Source organism: Parasteatoda tepidariorum, chromosome 1 (assembly GCF_043381705.1).
Source record: "Parasteatoda tepidariorum isolate YZ-2023 chromosome 1, CAS_Ptep_4.0, whole genome shotgun sequence".
Lineage (NCBI taxonomy): Eukaryota > Metazoa > Arthropoda > Arachnida > Araneae > Theridiidae > Parasteatoda > Parasteatoda tepidariorum.
Window position 1 is genome coordinate 89,132,844 of NC_092204.1, and position 23,497 is coordinate 89,156,340.

The following is a 23,497-nucleotide window of genomic DNA, read 5'->3' on the forward strand; positions in this document are numbered from 1 at the left end:
ATTTTAAATTAGGGATACAAAAATCTTTATAGAAAAACAATACCTTTACGACTTTCATTAGTTTTATGCTGATGACAACCAATGAATGAGGTAAAACTGGATCCTACCACGTGATTTTTCAGCCAATAAAAATACTCCGACAATAAAAATCTTTTCACCTGACTTGTAATACTAATTTGAAATAATGGTTGTTGTTGTTAATTTACGTCGCACTAGAGCTGCACAATGGGCTATTGGCGACGGTCTGGGAAACATCCCGGAGGATGATCCGAAGACATGCCATCACAATTTTGATCCTCTGCGGAGGGAATGGCACCCTCGCTTCGGTCGCCCGACGACCTGCGCGCGAAGTCGAGGACTGTACGGTAGCACAGTTTAAAGAGGACCAATACCGCACACCCTCTGTCCCTAAGTAGACTGATCCAAGTGGTCACCCACCCGCACACTGACCGCAGCCAGTGATGCTTGACTTCGGTGATCTGCTGGGAACCGTGTCTTAACGATCAGTTCACTGCGGGACTTGAAATAATGGAATCGACAACAAAAGACAATCTCGAAATTTTTTTTTTAAATTTTAATTTTATTTTACTTTGTATGCCTTTCTTCTCTTCATTTTCATGCATTGTCACAGAATTCTGAACTATGTGCCAAATTTGAAGTTTGTAGCTAGTCGGGAAGTTAGTTTAAAATCGATTACAAAATTTCACCCGGACAGACATACACGAAGGCAAGTTTATATAAACGTGGTAAAAAATGGATATTATTGTTTAAAAGTCAATTTTAAATGACAGAGCAGATTGCCTGCTAATAAGATGCGCCAGGTTCGTATCCCAATAATGGCAGGTTAATTCGAATTCTGCTCTCGTCTCGCGCAGACCACATTGCTGATTAAAAATATCTTCAATGGTAGACGGATCATGGGTTAGAAAACCTTGCCGTGTGAGGTTCTGTGATTTTCCCCATCATGTAACACAAGTGCTGGCTAGTTCCGTCAACAAAGTTTTCATTAAAGCTAGTTTGTTCCAATGCTTGATTAAGGAGTTTTGTCTTCTGGATTGGATTCAAAATTACGAGGCAACGTAGTTGATCATTGATGGCTATAAACCAAAAAATGGGTGATGGGCTGTTCAACGCCAGTTACAAAATAAAATTACATGTAATAGTCTAGGTGATAACCACCTTTTTACATTTTCCTTACATAATTGGGTCATTATTTTACTTTCTTACAAATGTTACGTCGGAGAGAATGCGAGTTTTCATTTTCAAAAGTGGTTTTATCTCAAACTTTCCTAATCATGCAACGCTGTTTGTTTTTATCTGATAAACAAGTCCTTTCGTAAAGTACGTTAAATAATCATCTAAAGGAAATTTACTCTTAGCACGAATTATCTCGCTTTATACCGAAGACAAAAACAGATAAATAGTTGCTAATTTCATCGCTTACACTTCATTCTAATTAATGTTTTCAAATGGGACAGACATAGTATCTTAATTAAGGGAATGGAACTTTGTTTGGCGAAGAGACTTTGGCGAGTATTATCGTCTAATGACATTTAAGATCTGATATCAATCGTCGCTCTTTAATTAAACTGAATTTAAGATTAATGAGCTTAAAATTCTTTGGGTGATAATTCATGTAGATCGATACAGTGTGAGTTATTGAATTAAAATGGCTCGTTGTGATGTGTTGTGTTATTGAAAAAGCTGTTTTCTACTCTCACGCAATTTATATCTTTTCATCTTCAATTTGTTGAAAAATGGTATATTTGCTGTTTCATCGTTGATTTTTTCTAATTTCGATTCTGATCTTCGCGTTCTACTGGATTGAAATTAATAAACAAAAATGGGATCGCGTGATTTCATTGGTTGTTGTGATGAAATGTTACTATAATTACTGATAAATTTGCTGTTTACTGTTATCTATTACTGATTTACTTATCTTACTCCTTTACCGTTTGTATTATGATCCTGAAATTTAAACAGCGCTAACAGTGCTGAATTCTAATACTAACTATTTAATAATAATTTCAATACGCTAAATTTTATAACTAATAACATTTCTTATAATCCGTGATCATTAAAATCGTTCAAAAACTATTAAGTTCTGTATTTTTTTTCATTGATAAATAATGTTAAATTATTTAATTAAAATAAAACGCGTTATTTATGAAATAAATTATTTAATTAATTAATTTTATTTAATGAGCTTCATGTTTTACGTGATTATTTATGTAAATCGATACAGTCGAGTTATTAAATTAAAATTGCTATACTCCATTGCAAGTTAAGAGAAGACTATTGCTGTATAGGATTTAAGTAATCATACTGATAGTTCTGCTTTATTTCGTTATCAAATTAAAATATGTCAAATTATTTATGAAATAAATTATGTAATTAATTAATTTAATCTTAAGAGCTTGATTTCTTAGGTGATCATTTATATAAATCGTTACAGTTGAGTTATTAAATTAAAATTGCTATACTCCATTGCAAGTTAAGAAAAGACTATTGCAGTATAGGATTTAAGTAATCATCCGCGACTGGATATAGTTCCGTTTTATTTCATTATCAAATTAAAATATGCCAAATTATTTATGAAATAAATTATTTAATTGATTAATTTAATTTAATGATCTTGATCTTTTAGATGATCATTCCTATAAATTGATATCATCGAGTTATTAAATTAAAATTGCTATACACCGTTGCAAGTTAAGAAAAGATTATTGCTGTATAGGATTTAAGTAAACATCCGCGACTGCTTATAGTTCCGTTTTATTTCGTTATCAAGTTAAATAAATATGCTTTCAAACCAATTTAAAAGCTTTAGAAATTTAATCACGTTAAAGAGAAATTTAATTCGTGCTATCTTTTACGATATATATCATACAATTATAGAAAAAAGTTACAGTTTCGAAGTCTTAAGGAACCTGAAGATATATTTCAATAATTAAGTACATTCGTACTTGAAAAATGAGGTTGGAATGATTTTTTAGATATCATTTTTATTAACTCTTATTACTTGTTTATTGATTATTCAGTAAGTTTTGTTTTCCTCATTTCCCACGATTTAAGAAAGCAAGCAAAATGATGGTTGTGTAACGTCGTCTTAAGAGTCGGCGATGTTGATATACGTTAGCGCTGGGAGCTTGGCATCCATTTGGCGTACACTTAGAGGCAAACAAGCTCACTCCATATGGATAATGTCTTTTTCTTAACTTGTAACGAAGTAAAGTTTAATTTGCGATTTTATTAAAATAGGTGCTTTTTTTCATACTATTTATATCTTTTCATTTTATCTTATAGAAAAATGATAGTCGTGATTTCATCCTTGGTTTAAAAAGTTCAAATTTTCATGTTCAAGTTGAGGGTAAAATAACATTAAAATTGGTATCACTTGTAGGAAAAAACATCATGTGAACCGCAGGAATGCACATGCGGAGTTGAAAACGGACTTGCTGCCAGGGCCATGCTTGTTCATGAACTTAAAACGAGCTTCCTTTTTTCTTTATTTTTTTTTTAAAATTCCATTTTTTTTCAATAGTTATTGCAATTTACATGCTTTATTGCGAATTTTTCTAACTTTTTTTGCTTTATGTTACATTTTGTTTTGTTGCGTAAAATCTAAAAAAAATATATTCTTTTAGATTTTACCCACGCATGGAAGGTGAATCGCAAATATGAATTCCAAAATAAAAATCGCATTTGTTTCGAAATTTAAAAAAAAATATAAATTCCTCATAAACTGTTTTCTATTTGAACTGTTTTACATTGTAATTGTATCGTTATAGTTTGTTAACACGTAACAATTCTTCTCTTTTATTACTTTTCTTGTATCACCCATATATACCGAAGTGCAAGTATTATTTTTCCAAGTACAGTTCATTATTTTTCGAATTCATGTAATTAGTTCATTTTGTTATGATAAACATATTAACAAAATGTGCTTGCTTACAATTATAATAATTATATATTTTATTAACAGAATAAGAATTTTTTTGGTGAAAATTATCGAATTTTAAGTGGGTGGAAGATTAATTTGATGTCACCACAAGGTCACCACCCATATTTTTAGAGTCATCCACTGCAATAAAAAGCTTTAATAGATAAAACTTCTTGATAAAAATTACCGAATGGTTCTTATCCTCGCATTTAAACAACGAGCTGTGAAAAACGATATAATTACACGATATCTTATGATTTATTTTATGTAAAAAGTAAGCATCTAATCGTTTCGAAAGAAACGAAAAAAAAAAAAAAAAAGAAAATTTTGATATTTCCCCAACTTTTAGCTTTGTTCTCGCTTGTGTTATCATTGCAACGCCATCTACCTTGAAATTTCGTCATAGTGGGGAATTAAAAAACACCAAAAATAAATAAAACTCGGATGAAAGATAAAGAAAGTTTGTAAACAGTAGCTGAAAAATGGTAATATTTTTTTACATCGAAAAATTACAAGAAAATGTGTCTAAAGAAATCTCAAAATATAAATATAAAGCAAAGAAAACTTCAGCAATAGAGAGAATGCTATATTCGGAGAGTACTATATTATTCAATATAAGAAACAATTTAAAGTAATGGATCGAATCTTTTCTTTGAAACTCTGTCAACAAGGTAATCAAATGTTGTTTTAAAATAAAAGCATTTAGAGGTTTCGATTTTGTGTTCTGTAAAATTTTTATTTCCGCATCTCCATGCATTCTGTTATGCACTATACGAAGGAAATCCAATATCGAAAAGACGCCAGTTCTCTTTTTAACTTGGATAAATCACTGTATTTAATTGCTTCGCATTACGTATGCCTTTTTCTACATAAATTATACATGAATTTGATGTTATAATACATTCCGTTAGATAGTATTCTTTTCGAAAAATGTCAGACATTTTTATCATTCTGTTTTCGATTATATATAGCGAAAATAATAGACATTTCTTAAAAAAAAAAAACTGGTAGTTAAATTTCCAGACAGTTTATTTGCGTCTTGAAAATAGTTTAGAGAAAAAAAATATTGTCATGAAAGTTAATGTTGCCAAATTGGTATGATGTTTCGAACTTTTTCATATTCTTGTGTTTTGACATTGTCTAGACTTGAAAAAAAATCTTGCGAAAACTATTATGGTAAACATATTATGCTAATTGTCTTAATTTCTATGAATTAAATGTTGTGTGTGTGTGAGAGAGAGAGAGGTAATATCTTAGAACAATAAGTTCAAATAAAATGGATTAAAAGTTTTTTACAGCTTTTGTCTTAATTTGAATTGATTGAATTAATTCTGACAAGAGGAAAAGTATTTTGTAGTAAATAAAAAAAAAAATTTTTTTTTTACAAATATTGTGCCGAACCACGTTTTTACCATGTTTTTATTAAGTCGCTTTCGTGTGAGTGAAGTCTCAATTTTGTATCAAATTTTCGACCAATTTCCGACAAGTTGGAGTGCTCAAATTTTAAGTGGATCTCTGAGCTGAATGACGATGCAAGTTGCAATCGTATATATTTTAGTGTCCTGTAAAACCAGTACTTAATATATATTTTAAGAATGCTTGCCAAAGCTCAAGACAGAAATTACACCCGGGATCTTGAGAAGTCTTACTTACCCTTGTGAAGTTTTTGTTTCTTCCGGCAATTAAAAAAGTTTTGATACCTCGTACACTCGCCTTCCTCAATTACGATTTCACAAATTTTCATAGCATTTCTGCTTATTCCTCGCTTAGATATTAATTTTTAACCACATCTTTAACAAGAATTCTACAATTATACATTAAGGGTAGTTTTTGTGGAGGAATACTTTTCGCTCAGGTGTGTTTAGGAATTTTTATAGAACACCAAAATGATGTTGTTGAGGTTAATGGCTAACTAGTTAATTAATTATTTTATTCTTTTCAATCTTAATTATTTTAAACTTCCTCTTTTTCTTAATGAACTATTTCTTTACAAAATAAATTATTACTCCAATTTTTTAAATTGTTGTACTAAAATATTTATTTAAAGAGCGATTTTTTAAACAACATCATTACAGAGTGTCCCACCTAAATGAAGTTGCCTTGATCTGGTGTCATAATTGGACGCAAAGAAAACCAATATAAAATAAGCATATATATTATGTAAACATATAAATTATGTAAAAATATATATTATGTAAGCATAACGTTCTCTCATTAACGTTCTCATATCATGCAAGCATAACGATATATATTATGTAAGCACAATTCTCTTTTTCTTTAAGTAAACATATATATATATACATGTATAAAATATACAAACACATATTTACTCGCTGCTCCACCTACCTGAACAGGAAAAAAAAAATCCAAAGAGTAAAAAAAAACGAGCGAGCAAAAAAATCGTAAGAGTGAAAAAATTGACTGAGTAAAATAATCGAAAGAGTAAAAAAAATCAAGAGAGCAAAAAAATCGAAAAAGTGAAAAAAAATCGAATGAGTAAAAAAAAATTGATAGAATAAAAAAATTGAGCGGGTAGAAAAATCGAATGAGTAAAAAAATCGAAATAGAAAAATAATTAAATGTGCATAAAAGGAGGGAAAAAAAGTTTCTACACGAATTAAAGCTACTTCTGATTATAGCCAAAATAGCCTCCACATTTATAAATTACCTGTTCAGAAAGCACACAAAGAAACAATTCTTACTAGAGAAGCGCCCTTAGCGGGCTTCCCTCCAGACATGTTTTCTTAATTCTGATTGATGTGCTTGCTCTTAACTCCCCTAGAAGGTTGTCGTAACATTTATGCGAACTCCTGTTATACGTAACAATTTAAAACTTTTGGTTGATTTCGAGAAAAATAGACTAAAAATGTCATCTAAAAAAGATTGTAGCTTAGACATTTAAACCAATTGCAGATTTGATATCAATGATACGAAAGTATTTAAGATCTATTTAAAAAGTAATTCTAGTAAAAAAATATATTTTGCAGAATAAATGCATCATAAAATATTTGAAAAAAAAATAAATAAAAAGAATTCAAGCAATACTAATGTTAAACAAAAACTGATTTTTGGAAAGCTGAAAAATTCAACCGTAAATTATTGGGGTTCTTGTATTTGTTTCATGGCTTAATATTTCTGTTTTGTTTTAACAATAAAAATTCCTTTAAAATGTCATCGATTTCAAAATTAAGCCAATGAGATTATAAAATTTGCTTAATTTACATTCGTTTAAATCCAAGAAAAAAAAATTTTTTTTTCCACACCACAAAAAAAAAAAAAAAAAAAAAAAAAAAAAAAAAAAAAAAAAAAATCATGGTTTGCTATAAGTAAACAACTGATTTTGACTGACTGTAGATGGAGTTAGAAGATATGACATTGAAATTTGAAACGCTGGGGATTCTTGTATTTTATCATTGTTATATGATATTTCAAATTTGAAAGTTATATTAATAAGAACTCTTTAAAATTGTTATACAGTTCAAAATTAAGGCAAATAGTTTATAAAATGTACTAAATAATTTCATATCAGATTAAGCAAAAAAAAAAAAACTTAAAATTTTTTATCTTTTGTGTCCTTGGTTCTCTTAGATATAAAAAAAAACATCCTAAATGGTTCCTTTCATTTCGTTTTAAAATGCTTACAAATCGCGCCTTTTTCTCTCACAAAAAGCTACCAATAAAATGATAGAAGTCGCAATACCAGAGTGTTACAAGTATACATGTCGAAGTTAACGTAGTGAAACTTCTGTCGTTTAAGACAGATGGCCGATTTTTTTTTCTTTTGAAATAAAAAGAAAAGAAAAAAAAAGTATCTTTAGATATATTTTTTATACAGCAGCTTTGAAGTTAATGGACCTTTTAAGAAGTTTTTTTTTGGCAACATTTTCTTTTGACTTTTTTTTTATTCCTTAAAGAAGTAAACAAACATCAATGTCTTTATTTCGATAGTTTTTTGTCGAAAAATTTCATTTGTTGAAAGTAAGATGTGTTTGAAAATGAAACAAAAAGCAGTGAAACTATGTTTTTGGGCTTTGTCCAAAAACATAAGGATTCTTTATTTTAACTTCTTATAATGATTTATTTCGTTGTAAAAGATTTGTTGAAAATGCTTTATAGATATTTCTTCCATTTTCTTAAAAAATAATTACATTTAAGCAACTAATGTTTTAGGTTCAGTTTTATTTTTTTTTCCTGTACTTTTGTTCTCCGATTTAAAAAATTCTGCTAGCTACAAAATGAATTGTAAATGAATTTAAAGACAATTTGTTTTCCTGAAAAAGAAATTTCATTTAGGAAAGATTTATGTCTTCTTTCACTATTTATTATTATTTTATTTTTGTTGAAAAAATGGCTAAGAGATTTATTAATATCGATATGATTTTTTAAAAAAAATATTTATCATGTTTCCTCAACATAATTTTTTAGATAAAAAAATATGAAAATGATCTATTGTTTCATAAAAAAAAGAGGAATCTTATTACTTTAAAAGTAAAATGATAGAAAATGACAGCTAAATTTTTTCCCCTTTTTTACTGTTTAGAATTAACTAGGGGATTATTCTTTTTTACTGTCTAGAACAGTGCTCCTCAACCTTTTTATCGCTGTGGAATGTTGATTCTTTAAATTTTAGATAGTCTATATTTTATAATTCTTATTAAATTGTATTTTAATCATGTATTCAAAATAAAATACAATTACTTGCGCGGTATTGGTGCTGCTTTAAGTGACGTCACTCAGCTTCTGGTTCATTTCTCATTCATGGAAAGTCGCGCAAACTCGAGAGAAATGCACCAGAGCAAATTAAATGGAAATAATTTAACATTCCTTGGTCAGCCCAGTACCGTTTTGACTAGTAAAAAAAAATTGCATTTTTTTGTGTGCGTTTCATCGTAAAATTTAGTAAGTGTGCAAATATTGTGCAAAAATCCAGTAGCTTAACACTGTAAAAATTTCAGGGACAAATTACGATAAAAATTACTTACAACTCCGCCTGCCAATACTTTTTACCGTACAGTTTTACGGAACGAAAAAGAATCTCATATACGCGATTTTTACAGTAATATTTTACAGCATTATTTTATTTTTGATTTCCATACTCAAATTAAAGTAAGATAGCTATTAAAGCTTCCAAATATAGTCAGGAAGCTTCAGTATAGGCATGACAAATTTTGAGATGAAATATATATATTTTTTGTCAAAAAACGGGTTGTTGAAATCAAATGCTCGATTTCTACTGTCTCATTTATCGCATGGCTTGGACAACAACTCCTTCATTGTTGTTTCTTGTCCAATATCAAGAGTTCACAGTAAATCATAACTGCTTCACAGTAATTTTTTCCCATCTAATAATATGCGCTGACAAGTTAATTTTTTTCCGTTACTTTTCTTCCTGATTAATAAGAAACATGGAAAATAACTCTGTTTGTGTTGTTTTCTTAATAAAGTAGAATTTTGATCTATAGTATCTTATGGGATAGTGGGCGATAGAAACGGATAAACGAGAGGAATACGGGTTAATATAAAATATCAAATAATGATTCAAAAAAGTATGAAACGTAAGAGACTTTAATTTTTATAACTTTATAATAAATACGATGGATATGAATGAAACTTTTTAATAATAAAATGTAATAATTTTAGTTTCAAAAAATACAAAAATGTTATTTTTTTACATAATTTCTATACACTTTTAACGTTTTGAAGTTTTTTTTATACCGGTGGCATAGAAAGAATTAAGCCGAGAAGAGAACCAATTGCGCACAAAATCTTAAGCCTCTTCATTGGATGAAAATATCAATCACCCTCATGCATCGTTAAGGTGTCCAAACAAATGGTAGTCTGAAGGTGCTAAGTCCAGGCTGTATGGAGGATGTTCAACTGTTTCTCAGTAAATTGTCAGTAACTTTTGTTGTGTTACTGTGGTTCTATACGGCTTTATGCAAACGTCTTTTCTTGCCTCCTGTTGACTTGTGTATCTAAATTCTAAGCACCTATCTCTCTGAGATTTTTCGATATTCCAAATCGTCCTTAATTATGCTTTGCATACTTTTTATAACTCATCTATGTTATAGCACTAATCTTTCGAACTTTCCTTCGTCCATCATTATGAATGAGGTCATGTCATTACGAATGAAGTCATGTCGTTATGAATGAGGTCATGTGATTATGAATGTCTGTGATTATGAATGAGGAACATGGTCTATTTCCTCTGCCGTGAGAGTGATCATTCTTGATCAAAGAGCCCGAGGCAAGTTTTCAAATAATTTGTGCCAATTGCATACTTGAGCTCTCGACAGAGTATCATTGTCGAACTGTACCTGTAATGTGCAACTGTACCTCTGAACTGAGGAAAAAATTTCAATTGGTTTGACATTTTCTCTTGTTAAAAATTTAATTTTTATACGTTGTGCAGCTGCATTTGGAACGTTAGGTTCACTTATGATTTAAGTTACTAAAAAAAGAACTTATAAGGAACTAAACACTTTTAAACAATAATTTAGACTCTACATGAAGTTCTATTCTTGCCATGACAATGGGAATAAAAATCGTCTACTGCTTTTGAAAGAGCCTCATTTATATTTGATCCACCTTCGTATAAAAAATTTTAATTGAAAAATTATTTACTTATTGCAAACTTATTTACGTTGCAAAAGAATAAAATAAGCATATTTTTTTATTTAAAATTATTAGATATTTTATCTTAAGCACTTTTTTTTTCTCAAAACAAATAATAAATTTTCGACTTTTGTAACAGATTGCCGTCTATTTTCTGTAAGTTCGTGTGAGTATAGTTCCTCATTGTATCAAAGGCTATTTTAGCTTAAGAATTCTTTTCATCTCAGAACAAATAATAAATTTTCGACTTTTGTAATGTCCTCTATATTTTGTAAATTCGCGTGAGTATCGTTTCTCATTGTATCAAAAGCTTCGAAGTCTTTCGCAGAAGTTGACACTAGCTGTGATACAATTTCACCATTTCCTTCATCAATTTCACCATATCATTCATCAATATCACGATTTAATTTATAAATTTCACCATATCATTCATCAATTTCACCATTTCATTCATCAATTTCACCATATCATTCATCAATTTCACCATATCATTCATCAATTTCACCATTTTGTTCATAAATTTCACTATATCATTCTGCATTATAACTTCTGCAACCATTTCCTGAATCGACCACACATTTGAAAATCTTCATCATCTGATGCAAATCGCGATGTTCACGTGCAAGTTGGTGAAAGTTGGCTGTTAAAATTGGGATTAGTTACAATTTGGTGAATTTCGTTTTCGTTAAAGTGTAGCTAATCCCAATTTTCCCTTTCATCATTAGTATATGTAACTGTTTTTCTTCTCAAAATAAAAAAAAATAATTCTTTTTTAGAATTTTAAATGTTGGTAGAATTTCTGAATGATAAACGTGGGCTAGTTTTAAGAGTTTGTCAGTTTCAACATTTTAAGAATGGCATTTGTGATGAGACCGTTAAAACTTGACGATACGATGGAAAAAACGAAAGTTGCGGGAACCATGGATCGAGATTCGACTGTAATAAAAAACATTCAACTGTTCCTCAGTTGTTTATTTTCTCAATAAGAAGAGCTGGAAGGCAACTGTTCCTTCTTTCTTTTTTGTTTAATAGCAGACGCTGGAAATCTATCTTACATGGTAATTTGGATCTGTTAGAGCTAAAAAAAAATCTTCTCTACTCCATTATTTAATATAGATCAAATTTTGTTGAACTTCAAAAAGATATAATAAAGTAATAAATTTCACAATTCTTAAAAAAAAATTGAAGTCATCTCTTTCACGCTTTCTTTCTTCCAATAAATAACATACCCGATGTCTGTCTTTATTCAATTTTAAATGAGACAAATTTCACTTTTTGATTTTTATTGTTAGCTTCCCTAATTCCTAAAAAAAAGAGAAGTTTTCATTCTCTATACGTTTGTTCTAAAGATAACACTGGTCATGAAATAGAAGCAAATTAGCAATTGATAATATTAGTTCTAAATCTTGATTTGAAATGCAAAGAAAAGTAATAGAAGAGAAACCCCATCAAAAGAACTTTCTTTTTATTTAATCTTCAAATTAAGGTGTTTTTCATTGATTCAATATTTATTTTATGCTCGAAGATCTTTTGGGGGCTGTTTCGAGAAAATGAGCCTTAAATGTAAGCCCTCTATTGCTTATATGAATATAAATTAGTCGATTATCTTTTGAAAGGGCTCAGCAAAAATGTTCCATTCTTTCCTTTCTTTCTCTTCTACTTATTCACTACATTATCGAGTGTTATAGGCCTAAAATGCCTTTTTGATAATTAATAAGGAAGAATAAATTTCAGCGCATATTCTTCTTGTTTATGAGATATGGTTAAAGTGTCTTACATGATCTGTAATTAGAATCACCCTTAAATGAACGGTATGGAAATTTTTTCTTTTCAGGTTGTTTTTAAAATTTAAATATCGTCTTGATTTTTAAACGAATAATGTATCGAAATCTCTTCATTTAAAATTAAAACGATGTTTATTTATGTTTGTGTTTGATTTGTTAAAATATCCAGTTATTCGAAATTCCAGGATTGCGTTTCAGTAAGATTCTGAAAATGCATTTTTCAAATTTTGTATGGAAAAACTCCTTTCGATTGTGATGGTCTCTCGGAAGTTCGAATAATTCCCCCCCCCCCGAAATTAATCTTATTTGTTTTTATATATCCTATCATCTGGTTGAAATGTGTGTTTATTCCCAGTCATTATTTTTACTTGATTTTACTTTTTACTAAAAAAATATTTATAAACAACTTAATAAAAAGTTCAAAATAATTTTTAAAAAAATAGATTAGAATTTTGAGAAAGAAAAGAAATTTTAAGTTTGTCAAAGTTAAGCTAGTATTAGATATGGTGGTAATAGAAAGTGTCCAAAAAAAGTTTGAAAATGATCAATTATTTCGAAGAACGGGTTAAAGAATTAAAAAGGTCTTAAATCTAAAGTTTCGATACCCCAAATCTCAACTCTAGGGAAGACCTCCTTGAGCTCGGGGTCCTAGGGGTTATCCAAAAGGGGTTTAACTGAAGTAAATTATAAAAAACCAATAAAGCTAGTAATTTCCGATATTAAAAATAATTTATTTGTTATGGAAAAAAGTTCTTAGTTATAGAAAAAAAAGAATTTTTCAGTACTTATAGGGTATAGGAGCCATGTGTTCCTGACTGCGTTTCCGAGCTGTACGCCAACACGAATATAGGCCCAATTAATTATGACCCTAATAATAAAAATTTTAATATTACCTATGTTTTTCTCATTTAACTCTTTTTTTTTCGTTATTTCCAATGCAGCAGGCGATACAGGCATTATCCTAACGCCGTACAGAGATCAAAAGAAAAGAAAAATACAAATACAGAAAGAGATGAAATATACAAAATACAAAAACAAAAGCAAAACATCAAACGCAAAAATTAAATCAAGAATTTAAATTGAACAATAGGTCTCTAGCCTCCCAGTATCGGGAGGAGATGTTCAGCATTCAACGTCGCACCACAGCGGTAGAGGGGGACAGGCAGGATTACCCACTATTTTAATACGGAAAAGATGAATCATTTAACTAATTTGTATTGTTTTTATTTTAGTTAATATTTTCGTTAATCAAAAAATTTTTATCGAGTCTCACAATAATATCGCATCTAATAATTATCGTAATATATAATGTAGGCGATAAATATTTTACTTGTAATGTTATCGATAACGATCTTGGTATTATCGTATTTGAATGACCACGATATTTTCATACTCGATTTGCATTGTTATCATTAATTATCGCGATAGCGATATTGTCCTATTTGAAATACCTATTGCATAATTGCTAGCAAGCGTTGTTCATACTTAAACATGGTTTCATGGTCCCTATAAAACGAATCAGCTAGGAACCTTTCTACTTTTTTAAGTACAGAAAAAAAGGAATTATTTAATTTAATTAATAAATGTTCATAAAAAATAACTATATTTTACGGCAAATAAGGTTTAAAAAAATTTATAATTACATTGATCAAAAGGAATGTTTTAGTTGCAAGAAAAAGGCAAATTTTCTATTTCTCTTTTATTGAATTTATAAATTCAAATACACGAGAATGAAAATTAATTACTTCAAACTAAAACTATTTATAAAGCTCTAAAAAACAAGTAATTTACGACATTAAAAAAAAAATTCTCAGTTATGGAATAAAAGCAAACTTTTCTATTCTTTTCTTTCGTTACAGAAAAAAGTAAGCTTTAATTTTTTGACTATCATTTATAAATTGAAATAAATGTGAATGAAAATTAATTGCATTAAACTACAACAAATGAAGCACAAAAAAACTAATAATTTCTGATATCAAATGGAATTTCTTAGTTTCAGGAAGAGGTAAACTTTTCGATTGTCACCCACCTTGAATGAATCCACCTGAGGTGATGTAAGATCGTTAATAAAGTATTAGTAATTCTTTTTCTGTACTCAAAAGACATGAAAATAAACATTAAAAAGAAAAGTTTAAAATTAAGTCTTCCAGTTTCATTTCACAGAAAACATGAGAGAATGGATTTTACAATATGCTGGATTTAAAATTTTTCATTCCTGAGGGCAATCAAACATTTTTTTGAAAGTTGAATTGTTTGGTAGCTGCAATGTCTGAAATTTTATTACTTAAAATACAAACAAATATCTGTATATTTTGGCTCATATAGTCAATGTTTTTTTTTCTGCATAAATATAAAAGAACAGCTTGAGTTAAGTTTAGTTTTCGATTTTATTAATTTGGATGGGTTTTCAATATGTCACCATGAGAGTTTCTTAGTTTTTATTTTGAAACCCCTTAAGTCTTTTAGAAATTTATTTCTCCAAAAGGAAGTTTTGACTGTTAAGATACGTATAATTGCAATACGTAAAAAAAAAGCTTTTAACTAAGTGGAATTGATTTTTTTAAAAATAATTATCAAGAATTGTTTTGTTGAAGAAGTTCAATGAATTACCTGGAGTTGAAAATGTTGATTGATGCATTTGTTATATGCGTGATTCTCACGAAACATGATATTCACTGTCCCTTGTTCCCAGATCTAATACTATAATACTAAAAGAACTTTTTTTTAAAAAAATTAATAAATAGCATTGCTGTTAGCATTTTAAAATGACTTTGTACTAGCATTGACTGTTTTGTGTACTTAAAAAATTTAATTGAATATCAAAATGTAATTTTCCTTTCACGTCCCAAGCAATATTTCCAATAATAACTAGCTTCAAAACTTCCCATACATTTTTCAAAATCTAATTTTTTTTAATTTTATCCTATGTAAGCATTTCTAGAATATACGCAGAGGGTATTGTTTACTAAAACTTCGTTTAAAATAAATTTTTCTGTCAATAATTTGTTTGTCCCATGAAAATCTGTCATTTTCCTGGCTACTTTTATTTAGTGATTTATAACCAAAATAGATAGCGCCAGGAATCAATATCTTATGTTAATAGATTGATTAGATACCCTCCTATCTGAACATGTCTTGTTGCATGAATAAAGAACTAATTTTCTGGCTCAAAATCTATTTCGAAAAATTTTTCAAGGTAAGTAGGTTTTTATGCTGTCATTTTCCTGGCTTCTTGAAATCATTAATAACAAAAACTACATAGATTTATCTGAGTTATTTTAAGAAATACTGTTGTTTTCTGCAGAATATAAACGTCTTCGGCCAAAATATTAAATTAAAGTAAAGTTATATGCTATAAAATGGCGAATTTGTGATATGAATCAAATCTGAATAATAAAAATTATTTATTTCCCTAAAATTATAGAATCATATGGAGCTCCGAAAAACGCGTCATTAAAAACGCGATACTCAGCATTTAGCACACTTTTCTCATAGCTTAATTGATAACTTCAGATTCTTGTTAGTTCTTGATTAGTTTCCATCATAACTTCATAAAGCACACTGAAAAATCGAAAGTATTAATATAAGTAACTCGTGATTTCTTACACCTTTTAAATACGATTTAAAATACAAGGTATCAGATTCCTTTTTAACATTTTTTCATATAAATTTTCTTCGTTGACTTTATCGCTATTTGTTTCGAATTTATTAGCGTTGATTTTACTCGTGTAAGCCTAACATTGGAAACCAGAAATAAATCATTCATAAAAACGTGCGATAAAACTGATTTTTGATTGATTAGAGCTGCATTCTAGGAAATCACAGCGCAAAACTCTTTTTTTCACATGGAACACGAGACGGTTCAGGGAAAGTGTGTCCGCCTTCCACTGTGGTGAACCGGGTTCGAACCCCAGCAATGGCTCTGGTCGATACGAATTCTTCATCCGGCTTACACCGACCACAGTGCTGACGTAAAACATCCTGAGTGGAAGACTTATCATGGGTTAGAATCCCTTTGCCGTCAGGCTAACCGTGAAAGGTTTTCCTATCAATATAACGCAAATATGGGTTAGTTCCATCAAAAAGTCTTCTACGAAGTCTACTTCCCAATACTTGATCTTGGAGCTCCCTCGTCCTCTGGATTGGGTTCAAAATTATAAGGCTACGGAGTTGAACATTAGTAGGCGTGAACCCGAAGAATTGGGTCGTCAGTTCAACGACGGTTATAAAATGTAAAACGAAAATCTGTGGTCAGATAGAGTTTTAAAGTCGACAGTTAAATCCGCTGTGTCTTCGAACGTATTTACACCACATTTGGAGCAGATCGACTCAGAATTACAGATTTCTTATGAGGTACAAATATTCTCCTTTTTTCTTTAGATATTTGAATACTTGAGTCTTTTATTCATATTGAAATTTCGTGCTGTATTCATAATCAGCATACAGGGCACTGACTAAAGAGCCTTTCAATTATAAATAACTCACAGCTGTTATGGAAAATAATATGTTATTGGCTAGAAGTCAATATTTCATATGACACGACAAAACACCCTTGATCAAATTAGTTTTGCTTCAGTTTATGGTTCCCATTTCGTTCATCTTTTAATATTACTTATACAATTTCTAGTAAAAAATACAGTCTCGCCAATTGTAATTTTGAATTTTTCTTTTCTACTGCTCTGGTGAACAAATAAGATATTTATATGCGTTATTTCTGAAGATAAAATAGTTCTGGTTAAGCTTTGAACAAAATTCGATTAAACTTAATTGAATCCTTTTTAGAGCTTTTTTGTTTCATTATTAACTAGTTTACTTAATTGAATTGTAGTTAAACTTTTTTTCAAATATTTCTTTTAGTTTCTCAAATTTTTCTATTTTCTTGGTCTTACAATGTTTAAGACATAAAATCTCATACATCATTTCATTCTACTTTCCCCCCCTCCATTATACCATCAACGTTTTAGATTTTTCTTCATTTTTCTTTTATTTGATTGATGCGTCTTTTAGAAAGAAAAAAAAATGTTTCAACGTTGAAACTTTATGTCAGTTTCACATTGTTTCTTTTTTTTCTTAATATATATATATTTTTTTAATCTATAAGATAGCGCCATTTTTAGCGAAATTCTTCACGTTTTCTATTCTCCACTTTTTTTTTTATTCAATTCCAAGTTTATCCCCATGTAAAGTACTTTTTCGAAAATATACGACTTAGTGGCCTTTGAGAACAATAAAACAGTGTTGCAAAGTCTTTACACCTTAAGAATTCCTTGTAAAATGCTAATACCAAGAACCACATTAATCAAACTTCGCAGAAAACGTTGCTAAGACGAATACACGTATTAATCTGTAAGTTCCAGCAGCGCTTTATTAATCCTTTGCGTGTGCTTGATACGACATGATTATCAAGAACTAAGCAACAACTCGGCAGGGGGTACTGTAACAACTACCACTAAAACAAGATGTCTGCCCATCTGATTAATGAAATGGGTGGAGTTGAGAAGTCTTTTGCTTCGTTAAATACCATCGCTTATGTCATTAATGGGATTAGGCGAGACAAGCATGGAGGAGCTTTCAACCCTGAAAATTCATGGTTGGAGTTTAACCTTCAATCAAATTTAGGCTTTGATTTGCGCTCTTTTTGAAGTGACAAAAATGCCCGAAGACAACAGTGACTGACGTTATTAATGGTGTTAGTCTCCAACTGCTGGATTGACTGTAAAGTTTTATCGCATTCGCAGATCAGACGCGGCGATGTGTTAGTTAAAAATAAAACGCAGATATGAATTTAAAGTAACAGTATTTTTAAAAGATGTAGATAAGCATCTTCGAAATGGTGATAAATTAAAGTTTCTATTAATCTATGGCTTTCGTTATTCTAAAATAACAAATGATTTCAAGTGTTAATAGCAAAAGTTTTTTTTCTTCAGGTAGTAAGATAACAAACTGAATTTTTCATGCTTAGTTTTTATTTGTAGAATTCGAGAAAAATTTTTAAGCTGAAATTAATATACTAAGTTCTATTATAAATAATATCCTCATTAAGTGAAATACGCCAGAACAAGTAAACTAACTCGAATTAATACCATAATTTATAACTTAAAATGTGAGGGGTATACTACTTTTTCAGAAAATACTTTTAGCTCGATTTAAATATTCATATGCAAATTTTATATAAAGATTCATGAAAAAATAATAATTATTAATTATAAGTAAATTGTACATATTTATAATAAGTTATATTTTATTTATAATAAAATATAATTTGTTTATATTATTAATATAAATAAATTATAAGTGATACACAGCATTACACTAGATTTTATTTAACTTGAATTCCAAACAAACTTAAAAATTCCATTTTTGGAGCAGAAATTTTTATTAAATCAATAAAATTTTTAAAATACATTTTTATAGAATTATTGTTAACAATAACAAATTTACTAACATTATGATACATTAATTTTTGTTGAGTTTTGTAAAATGTCAACTATAATACATATATGGTCAACTATAATACATGTATGGTGCTTAATACAAAAACTGAGCAGTAGCAATTCTTGGCTACTGACAACATTTTTCATTGAAGTTAGGATCGTGTATGTTACCAACAAGAACAACCAATCCAGAAGAATACACAAATATCCTATAACAAATAACTTGCACGTGATTAATGTTCTTTAAGAAATTTCAATATTTACCTAATAAATCTTCCTGCATTATATCACAGATGTTATTAAATAGGCGAATATGCAATTTGATTGGGGTATACATTTTTTAAATAATTTATGCTAATCAAGGTAAAACATAGGTAGAAGACGCTGGTAAAAAGGATGTACAAAATGGTGCTGCTGGTCGTAAACTCTAAAGATTAATCTAATTTAATATGGTTAGTTCAATATTTTTATTTAACTAACCCTTAGGTGCTAAATATTTTTCTGTCCAATATTGAAAAAGTCTTACTGTTTCTGTCCTGATGAACCCTGACTATTTAACGTAGGAGAAATTTTTCGAAAGTTAAAAAAAAACTCGTTGTAAGCAATTTGCATTTCACCAAAACTGTAGCTTTTGAGCCAATTTTGTAATAAGCAAAGAGAGCGTTACCTAAATATAGGTAAAACCTAATTTCAAAATCATCACTAACTGATACAAACCTAAAACGATTAGCATATTAATTTCTAAAATTCTTTATTTCATGTCATAGAGTTTAATGATTAACAGCCAAAAAAATATTCTGAAATAGTTACTGTCGCTTTAAATGGAAAATGAAGTAAAAATAAATGGAAGTGAATGAAATTGTTGTACACTTCATTCTCGTCGAATATTAAATATTCCTCATGCGTTTTATTCAACTCCGTCGACGGGGAGAGAGGACTTAGATGAACAACTTAGAATTTCAATTTCGGGAGTTCTCCTTGCAAGTTGATCACAAATCATAACCAGAACTACAGACATCCAGATCTGTTTGTATGTAGATGACAGCAGAGCATCTCATCATATAGATAGACTGTCAGGGCGCTTTACATGATGAATGATGCCAAATGTTGAGTAATGAGTACTTTATTTCTAACACCCGAAGCATCTTCTATTCCCTGAGAGATAGTTTGGCATCCCCATTTTGGCGAAATTTCTTCACAAATTATCGTGTGGCGATTTTAGATGAGAAATCATCTGCGGAATCTACGTTACTCGGAATTTTGCTTCAAGGAATAAATTGCGATATGAGAAACTGTTTCTGTTTTACAGTAGAAAGCATTTGGAGTATTTTTATCACGATTTTTCTGATAGAAAATACATCCTAACTCTTGCATGCATAAACCTCACCAGGTACAAGCTCGACGCACTTTCTTTTATTGATGAGGATAAAGAAATGTTAAACTGTATCTTTATCATACGCAGTTTTTGAATATTTTACATTTATCATCCACTTAATAAAAACGTGCATTCCAAACTGCTATCAAGTTCTTACCATAAGAACATGAAACTTGATTTTTCAAAAGTCACATAAAAAATAAAAAGGAAAAAAGGAGACAAAATGGAGTTAAAAGTTTTAAGTTATGTTTTATTCAATATGTTCTCCAGACCTAAAAGCCTTAATGATTATTACTTCTTTAAACAATTGACTCGGAGTTGAGGTCTAATTTCGGCTGACATGTTAATTATGATAAGATGAGGGTTTTTTGATTGTTTCCCTTTTTCTCCTTTTTTTTTATTTATTAAATAAAATGTAAGGTATAATTACTTGCCTCGATACTTCATATAGCTGAGGAAAAATAAATAAAAAAAAGTAGTGCGTGGAGTCCCTCCGCGGGGAAGAAGTTAAACTTCGTAACCTGCGACGTTAATTTTAGAAGAATTAGCAGTTGTAGAAGGATCACTAGTTCTATTCAACGACTCTTATTCCTGCTCCGCTCGCTTCCGTGCTCTGTAATAACGGTAATATCAAATCAAACTAAAAAAATATTTATAGAAAAACAATACTTTTTTTTATTTTTATGCTAGTGAGAACCAAAACAACATGGAAATGAATGAGGGAAAACTGGATCCTGCCACGCGATTTCCCGGCCAATAAAAATGTAGCGTTAAGCGTTTAACGCAACCTTGTTGGAAGTCGCATAAGAAGTATAACTTCAATAAATGATTTATTCTATATGTTAGAGTATGCCTTATTCGACTATTGGTAGAAAAGTAAGTCTGCTCACGAGAACTCAAGTATGGCAGAAAACTCTAAACTTTTACCTTCGTTCAAAATGGGATAACGCTACTTTGATTATTGTTTCGCGGAGTATAATAGTTAACTTGATTTTTCAATATAAAAATTTTGTTTTAATTTATGCTTAAACTTCCGTTCATTAATTGATCAAATACTCATTACTTGGTAAAAACGATGATTTACTATTCACGAATCTGTGAAAAAAAATTAAAACATATTTGAGACTGGCTTTCGTCTAGAATCTTTAGCTTTTTATAATGGTTGGTTGATATTTTCGCTCTGAGTGTCTCTTGAGTAGAACGTGAATTGATTCAGTAATATTAACAAATGGGATTCATCGGTTCAGGGGTAAAATAATCGCCAAATAATTTAATGCATTTTTTGCATGCCATGGTCATACTAGTTCCCTGCCATGTCCTTGAGAAAGCATTGAAACTCTTTTTCTTTCATTGCCGGAGCAAAATTGTTCTAAAATCAGAGTAGTTCGACATATGCCTGTTGTAACAATTATATAATATAATGTGAAACACTGATAAACGACATTTCAGAACAGGAGAAAATGAATGTTTGAGCACAAATACTCATGTTGTCCAACAAATTGTCGTTTTCCTGTCTCAATTCAAAATCATGTAACTCTCGTTTGACTAAACACGAACATTTGGTTGGTAGATGATTCAGCTCTTTGATAACGTCATTGATTAGATTAAACGTTTTCTCAAGGGCAAAGCAGGGAGCTGCTGTGGTAAGGGTGTACGAAAGCTGTGAAAGCGTTTACGAAAGTTCACCCACTAATTTGAATATTATATAAAGAAACGGTATAGAAATTATCGATAAAAATCGATTTTTTCCGATTCTGAAAAATTGCTGTACCTACTTTTGGTATTGCTCTCGTAATGATTAAAAAGAAAAAGATTTTTATTACTGGAGAAACGAAGAATTGATTTCATTATCCGGAATTCAAATACTTAATATTAGAAGAATAATTCGTGTGCCACGTATATCTTGTTTAGCAAATAATTAATTGGATTATTAAACAATGATTTAAAAATTCGGTAATATTAAATATATTTTTTTCCTAAGCTCTGCTTTAAATTTTTAACTCTATCCACCTGAAGTATAGATATGGGTTGTTATCGCTAAAGAGCAAATATTATATAGATAATGTGCAAAATAACTAGACTGATCCGTTAAATTATCAGGATAATTTACAAATTATCAGGATAATTTACAAATTTCCTACTAGGAAGTCGTTTATCCACATATTTCCTATTAGTTTTAAAGAAAAAGTCCACGCCTATGTACTTTTAAGTCAACATGATGATAGTTATTTATTCTTTTGATATATGAAGAATCAATTCAATCAAACAAACAATAAATTGTTGAAAATCAACTATCAATCAATTAAAAACTGTTATACAAAGAATCAAATGGTGTAAATAAGTATTACAACTATGGGTAATAATTTAATAATATTTATTTATTATCTGAAATCTAAAATATCACGTTAATACAATCAAACAATCAACATTAATCAATTATCAATCAATCAAAAATTATAATACAAGGAATCAAAAGGTTTAAAATAAAATTGCATTATGGGTATCAATATAATGTTACTTTTTTTGATATTTAAGGAATCAGTTAAATAACAAATCAAAAAATTAGTTGATGGAATCAAGCACCAATCAAATAAAAACTCTAATACAACAAAATAACCATTTAAACCAATATGACAACTAAGGAACTTTAACGATGCAACGGCCGTTAATGATCAGATTATAAATAAGTAAAATGTAGAAAAGGTTTGGTTCCACAATTACGTCAAATTGGCCTAGTATCCATTGGTGACATCAGTGGATATCTATTAATGACAAGCACTGTTGCGTAATCGTTCGATAACTTAAGGGCATTTAGGGTGTGTTTAGAGCCTTGTCTTGTCAAAATATGTAAAAATGAACAAATAAAAATAAAAAAAACGGAAGAAAATTATAGTCAATGTCGGTCATGCATTTTTTATTTATACTTTTTGAAATATCTACTCTTATTGCATTTTTATTCTTCCAATTCGCGAAAATAATCGGAATTCAATATTCATTGCGAAAATCATTCAATTAAATCGAAAGGTTTACTTATTTCCCTCACTCTTCATTATAAATTTATATACTTCCTTTTACAAAAACGTGCCCATAGTAAAACGTGCCTATTTAATTTCCTTTGACTACTTGTCGTTCCTGCGTGTTAAGAATTTTACACATTCGAAACGAGTTTCTTTCATTGTGCTTTACGAAACCAGCCAATTCTCTCCGGATTGTAAATTCAAAGTAGTAGGGGTTAAAATTATAGCCCAAACCCCCCTTTTCCCCATTGCTAACAATTTCATTACCCAGCATGCATTAGTGAATGCAAAACAGTTCGAAGTCATTTGGAATTTTGCATTTTTCGCGC

At 29.6% G+C, this 23,497-nt stretch overlaps 1 long non-coding RNA gene across 1 annotated transcript in view; it reads right to left on the minus strand.

The window, feature by feature from the left end:
- Window positions 1–7,253, minus strand: part of LOC139426999 (uncharacterized) — an 87,684-nt gene extending 80,431 nt beyond the window's left edge. The window contains exon 1 of the long non-coding RNA XR_011638129.1: window positions 7,207–7,253. This is a non-coding gene — a long non-coding RNA (uncharacterized lncRNA). The remainder of the gene's footprint in view (window positions 1–7,206) is intronic.
- Window positions 7,254–23,497: the final 16,244 nt, after the last annotated feature.